Below are 7,864 nucleotides of genomic sequence, written 5' to 3' on the forward strand. Positions count from 1 at the left end.
ATAGATTTCTTCTTCCACATGGCTGCGTGCCCGTCAGCTCCCTTCGGAACTGATTGTCCGCCAGGACCCTTTCCAAAGATGACTTTCAAATCCTTGACCATATCAAATACCTCAGCACCAGTGCGTTCCGCAGGCTTCGGCCGGTGATCTGCCTTGCCGTTGTAATGCTTGCCTTTCTTTCTTACTGGATGAATTTTCGGAAGAAATCGACGATGCCCAAGGTACACGTTCTTCTTACAATTTGGCAAATGTACACTTTCAGTCTCATGTAAGCAGTGCGTGCATGCATTGTATCCCTTATTTGACAGTCCCGAAAGGTTACTAAGAGCAGGCCAATCGTTGATGGTTACGAAAAGCAACGCTCATAGGTTAAATTCCTCTTTTTTGTGCTCATCCCACACACGGACACCAGGTCTGCCCCACAGCTGTAAAAGTTCATCACCTAATGGCCTTAGGTACACATCGATGTCGTTGCCGGGTTGCTTCGGACCTTGGATGAGCACTGGCATCATAATGAACTTCCGCTTCATGCACAACCAAGGAGGAAGGTTGTAGATGCATAGAGTCACGGGCCAGGTGCTATGGCTGGAGCTCTGCTCGCCAAAAGGATTCATGCCATCTGTACTTAGACCAAATCTTATGTTCCTTGCGTCAGCTGCAAAATCTTTGAACTCTGTCGATCTTTCTCCATTGCGTTCCATCTGCGGTGTGTCTCAACTCCCCGTCCGACTTACGGTCCTCTTTGTGCCATCGCAACAACTTGGCATGCTCTTTGTTCCTGAACAGACGTTTCAACCGTGGTATTATAGGAGCATACACATCACCTTGGCGGGAACCCTCTTCCTGGGTTTCCCGCCCTCAACATCGTCAGCAGGGTCATCGCCTCTGATCTTATAACGCAATGCAGTGCATACCGGGCATTCATTCAAATTCTCGTATTCACCGCGGTAGAGGATGCAGTCGTTGATGCATGCATGTATCTTCAGAACCTCTAAACCTAGAGGGCAGACAACCTTCTTTGCTTCGTACATACTGGCGGGCAACTCGTTATTCTTTGGAAACATATTCTTCAACATTTTCAGCAAGTTTTCAAATGCCGAGTCAGCTACACCTGCCTGTGCCTTCCATTTCAGCAAATCCAGTGTGCAGCCCAGCTTTTTCAGACCATCATCGCATCCAGGGTACAACGACTTTCTGTGATCCTCTAACATGCGATCCAAATTCTCCCTCTCCTTTTCAGTTTCGCAGCGTCTCCGTGCATCAGCAATGGTCCGACCAAGATCATCAACGGTCTCATCACGTGCCTCTTCTTCACCTTCACCTTCACCTTCCCCTTCACCTTCCCCTTCACCTGCCCCTTCACCTTCCCCTTCACCTTCAGCATCCTCCATGAAAGTATCACCGAAATGAGCAAGATAGCTTTCATCGATGAAATCATCCCCTTCTTCATCTTCTTCCATTATAACCCCTCTTTCTCCATGCTTGGTCCAACAATTATAGCTTGGCATGAAACCGTGCCGAAGCAGGTGCAGGTGAACTTCTCTTGAGGAAGAGTAACCCTTCTGATTCTTACAGTCAACACATGGACAGATAACAAAACCCTTCTGCTTGTTCGCATTAGCCACTACGAGGAAATCTTTCAAACCCGTAGTGAACTCGCGGGAGAGTCGGTTACCGTACATCCATTGCCGATTCATCTGCATTATTACAATATAAAATATATAATTAACCATCATGCATTTGTTAAAGTAACTAGCTATAAACAATAGAAATTAAACAATGAACAACACACATGCATATTTTATCAATGACACACATGCATGAAAGGTTCAAGTTGCTAACCGCGATCGAGGAGGAACCTCAAGTGTGGCTCCAACACTTCATATCATGTTTGTTTCACGCTGTTGGGCATTTCATCAAACACCTTGTGTGCATAAGAGGAACCAAAAGCAAACCTACACCCCCTTGTGAAGAGAAGTGGCACCAAATGGCTAAGTGAGTGCGCTGAACTGGTATATATAGGGGAGGAGCTTTAGTCGCGGTTGGCCTGGCCAACCGCAACTAAAGGCCTTTGGGCACCTTTAGTCGCGGTTGGCCTGGCCAACCGCGACTAAAGCCCCTCACGTGCACCAGCTGGCCACCGAGCGCCCTGGCCCAAGCCTTTGGTCGCGGTTCGTCTGCCGAACCGCGACTAAAGACTTCATTAGTCGCGGTTCCTACAGTTTCGCGACTAATGGGGCTGGACGGAAGCCTCTTTTTCTACTAGTGTGAGTAGTTTACTTCTGACCTTCGGGTCCATAGATAGTAGCTAGATGGCTTCTTCTCTCTTTTTGGATCTCAATACAATGTTCTCCCCCTCTCTCGTGGAGATCTATTCGATGTAATCTTCTTTTTGTGGTGTGTTTGTTGAGACCGATGAATTGTGGGTTTATGATCCAGTATTATCTATGGAAAACATTTGATTTTTCTCTGAATTCTTTTATGTATGATTGAGTTATCTTTGCAAGTCTCTTCAAATTATCTTTTTGGTTTGGCCAACTAGATTGGTAGTTCTTGCAATGGGAGAAGTGCTTAGCTTTGGGTTCAATCTTACGGTGTCCTTACTCAGTGACAGAAAGAGTTGCAAGGCACGTATTGTATTGTTGCCATCGAGGATAACAAGATGGGGTTTTTATCATATTGCATCAATTTATCCATCTACATCATGTCATCTTGCTTACGGCGTTACTCTGTTTTTACTTAATACTTTAGATGCATGCTGGATAAGGGTCGATGAGTGGAGTAATAGTAGTAGATGCAGAATCGTTTCGATCTACTTGTTTGGATGTGATGCCTATATACATGATCATTGCCTAGATATACTCATAACTATGCTCAATTCTGTCAATTGCTCAACAGTAATTTGTTCACCCACCGTAGAATACTTATGCTCTTGAGAGAAGCCACTAGTGAAACCTATGCCCCCCGGGTCTATTCTCATCATATCAATCTATATCACCTTATTGACTTGCTTTGTTTTTACTTTGCCTTTACTTTTTACTTTGCATCTATCTATCAAAAATACCAAATATATTATCTCTATCAGATCTCACTCTCATAAGTGACCGTGAAGGGATTGACACCCCTAAGCGTTTGTTGCGAGTTGCTATCGTTTTGTGTAGGTACGAGGGACTTGTGCGTGGTCTCCTACTGGATTGATACCTCGGTTCTCAAAAACTGAGGGAAATACTTACGCTACTTTACTGCATCATCCTCTCCTCTTCGGGGAAATCCAATGTAGTGCTCAAGAGGTAGCAAGAAGAATTTCTGGCGCCATTGCCGGGGAGGCTCACGCAAGCAAGTCAACCATACCAAGTACCCATCGCAATCCCTATCTCTCGCATTACATTATTTGCCATTTGCCTCTCATTTTCCTCTCCCCCACTTCACCCTTGTCGTTTTATGTGCCCTCTCTTTCCCGTTTGCCTTTTCCCATCGCCTTTCTGTTTGCTTGTGTGTTGGATTACTTGTTGTCATGGCACAAGATAATACCAAATTGTGTGATTTCTCGAATACCAATAATAATGATTTCCTTAGTACTCCGATTGCTCCTTTTAATAATGATGTGTCTTATGAAATCAATACCGCTTTGTTGAATCTTGTTATGAAAGATCAATTCGCCGGCCTTCCTAGTGAAGATGCCGCTACTCATCTAAACAATTTTGTTGATTTGTGTGATATGCAAAATAAGAAAGATACGGATAACAATATTGTCAAATTAAAGTTATTTCCGTTTTCACTTAGAGAACGTGCTAAAGTTTGGTTTTCATCTTTGCCTAAAAATAGTATTGATTCTTGGAACAAGTGCAAAGATGCTTTTATCTCTAAGTATTTTCCTCCCGCTAAGATTATCACTCTTAGGAACGATATCATGAATTTTAAACAACTTGATCATGAGCATGTTACCCAATCTTGGGAAAGAATGAAATTAATGCTTCGCAATTGCCCTACTCATGGTTTGTATTTATGGATGATCATACAAAATTTTTATGCCGGATTGAATTTTGCTTCTAGAAATCTTTTAGATTCGGCCGCGGGAGGCACTTTTATGGAAATTACATTAGGGGATGCTACCAAATTTCTTGATAATATTATGGCTAATTATTCTCAATGGCACACCGAAATATCTTCTAGTAAAAAAGTGCATGATATAGAAGAAATCAATGTTTTGAGTGAAAAGATGGATGAACTTATGAAGATGTTTTCTCCTAAAAATACTCCTCTTGATCCCAATGATATGCCTTCATCTACTTTGCTTGAGAATAATAATGAATCTATGGATGTGAATTTTGTTGGTAGGAATAGTTTTGGAAACAACGCTTATAGAGGGAATTTTAATCCTAGGCCTTATCCTAGTAATCCTTCTAATAATTATGGAAATTCCTACAATAACTCTTATGGAAATTTTAATAAGATTCCCTCTGAATTTGAGAGTAGTGTTAAAGAGTTTATGAATTCACAAAAGAATTTTAATGCTTTGCTTGAAGATAAATTGCTTAAAGTTGATGATTTGGCTAGGAACGTTGATAGAATTTCTCTTGAAATTGATTCTTTAAAGCTTAGATCTATTCCTCCTAAGAATGATATCAATGAGTCTCTCAAAGCCATGAGAATTTCTATTGATGAGTGCAAGGAAAGAACCGCTAGGATGCGTGCTTCCAAATATGCCTTTATTAAAGCGTGTTCTTCCAATCCCTATGAAAATCAAGATGAAGATCTAAAAGTTATTGATGTGTCCCCCATTAAATCTTTGTTTTGCAATACGAATCTTGATGAATCTGAAGATTATCTTCCTTTACCTAGAAGGCTTTCTAAGAATTCGGAGTTTCTAGATCTTGATGATGAAATTGATGAAAGTGGGATTGAAATAAATAAAAACCGTGATGTTGCTAAACCCACTATTTTGGATCTCAAGGAATTTAATTATGAAAATTGCTCTTTGATTGGTTGTATTTCCTTGTTGCAATCCGCGCTAGATTCTCCTCATGCGTATAGTCAAAATAAGGCCTTTACCAAACACATTGTTGATGCCTTGATGCAATCTTATGAAGAAAAACTTGAGTTGAAAGTTTCTATCCCTAGAAAACTCTATGATGAGTGGGAACCTACTATTAAAATTAAAATTAAACATTTTGAGTTTCATGCTTTGTGTGATTTGGGTGCTAGTGTCTCTACTATTTCCAAAACTTTATGTGATTTGCTAGATTTCCGTGATTTTGATGATTGCTCTCTAAACTTGCATCTTGCGGATTCCACTATTAAAAAGCCTATGGGAAGAATTAATGATGTTCTTATTGTTGCAAATAGGAATTATGTGCCCGCAAATTTTATCGTTCTTGATATAGATTGCAATCCTTCATGTCCTATTATTCTTGGTAGACCTTTCCTTAGAACGATTGGTGCAATTATTGATATGAAGGAAGGGAATATTAGATTCCAGTTTCCCTTAAAGAAGGGTATGGAACACTTCCCTAGAAAGAAAATAAAATTACCATATGAATCTATCATGATTGCCACTTATGGATTGCCTACCAAAGATGGCAATACCTAGATCTATCCTTGCTTTTATGCCTAGCTAGGGGCGTTAAACGATAGCGCTTGTTGGGAGGCAACCCAATTTTTTTTTTGTGTTTTTTGTTTTTCCTTCTGTTTAGTAATAAATAATCCATATACCTTCTGTTTGGATGTGGTTTTATGTTTTAGTTAGTGTTTGTGCCAAGTAGGACATATAGGATAACCTACGATTATAGTTGATATAATTCTGCTGAAAAACAGAAACTTTGCGCGCACGAATTTAGTTATGATAAATCACAGGAACGTGCTTTTGCATTGATTATTTTTGTTTCTGATCAATAAACAAATTTTCTAGGACTTCCTATTTTGGTAGAACTTTTAGAGTTCCAGAAGTTTGCGTTAGTTACAGATTGCTACAGACTGTTCTGTTTTTGACAGATTCTGTTTTTCGTGTGTTGTTTGCTTATTTTGATGAATCTATGACTAGTAAATTAGTTTATAAACCATAGAGAAGTTGGAATACAGTAGGTTTAACACCAATATAAATAAATAATGAGTTCATTACAGTACCTTGAAGTAGTCTTTTGTTTTCTTTCTCTAACGGAGCTCACGAGATTTCTGTTGAGTTTTGTGTTGTGAAGTTTTCAAGTTTTGGGTGAATTCTTTTGATGGATTATGGAACAAGGAGTGGCAAGAGCCTAAGCTTGGGGATGCCCATGGCACCCCCAAGATAATCCAAGGACACCAAAAAGTCAAAGCTTGGGGATGCCCCGGAAGGCATCCCCTCTTTCGTCCACTTCCATCGGTAATTTACTTGGAGCTATATTTTTATTCACCAACATGATATGTGTTTTTCTTGGAGCGTCTTGTATTATTTGTGTCTTTTCTTGTTAGTCTACCACAATCATCCTTGCTGTACACATCTTTTGAGAGAGCCATACATGAATTGGAATTTGTTAGAATACTCTATGTGCTTCACTTATATCTTTTGAGCTTGATAGTTTTGCTCATAGTGCTTCACTTATATCTTTTGAGCGTGATAATTTTTGCTCTAGTACTTAACTTAGATCTTTTAGAGCACGGTGTTGGATTTGTTTTAAAGAAACTATTTGATCTCTCATGCTTCACTTAGATTATTTTGAGAGTCTTTAATAGCATGGTAATTTGCTTAATGTTAATATACTTGGGTTCAAGATATGTTAAAGTTTCTTTTGAGTGAATTGAATACTAAGATAAGTTTGATGCTTGATAATTGTTTTGAGATATGGAGGTGATAATATCAAAGTCGTGCTAGTTGGGTGATTATGAATATGAGAAATACTTGTGCTAAAGTTTGCAAGTCCCGTAGCATGCACGTATGGTTAAAGTTATGTAACAAATTTGAAACATGAAGTGTACCTGGCTTGTGCATCGTTATGAGTGGCGGTCGGGGACGAGGGATGGTCTTTTCCTACCAATCTACCCCCCTAGGAGCATGCGCGTAGTACTTGAATTTTTGATGACTTCTAAATTTTTGCAATAAGTATATGAGTTCTTTCGACTAATGTTGAGTCCATGGATTATACACACTCTCACCTTTCCACCTTTGCTAGCCTCTTCGGTACCGTGCATTGCCCTTTCTCACGTTGAGAGTTGGCGCAAACTTCGCCAGTGCATCCAAACCCCGTGATACGATACGCTCTATCACACATAAACCTCCTTATATCTTCCTCAAAACAGCCACCATACCTACCTATCATGGCATTTCCATAGCCATTCCGAGATATATTGCCATGCAACTTCCACCATCATCATCATGACATACATTTCTTTTCTCATATTGCCATTGCATGATCTTTTAGTTGACATCGTATTTGTGGCAAAGCCACCATGAATTATTTTCTATACATGTCACTCTTGATTCATTGCACCATCCCGGTACACCGCCAGAGGCATTCATATACAGTCATATCTTGTTCTAAGTTTCGAGTTGTAATCCTTGTGTTGTAATCAATAGAAGTGTGATGATCGTCATTATTAGAGCATTGCCCAAATAAAAAAATAAAAAAAGAGAGAAAGGCCAAAAAGAAAAAAGAAAGGCCCAAAAAAAAGAAAATAAAAAGGGCAATGCTACTATCACTTGTGCTTCAAAGTAGCACCTTGTTCTTCATGAAGTGAGTCTCATATATTGTGCTTCAAAATAGCACCTTGTTCCTCATGTAGTGAGTCTCATAAGTTGTCTTTTTTATACTAGTGGGAATTTTTCATTATAGAACTTGGCTTGTATATTCCTACGATGGACTTCCTCAAATGCTCTAGGTCTTCGTGAGCA

This window comes from Triticum dicoccoides, chromosome 3B, assembly GCF_002162155.2.
Source record: "Triticum dicoccoides isolate Atlit2015 ecotype Zavitan chromosome 3B, WEW_v2.0, whole genome shotgun sequence".
Lineage (NCBI taxonomy): Eukaryota > Viridiplantae > Streptophyta > Magnoliopsida > Poales > Poaceae > Triticum > Triticum dicoccoides.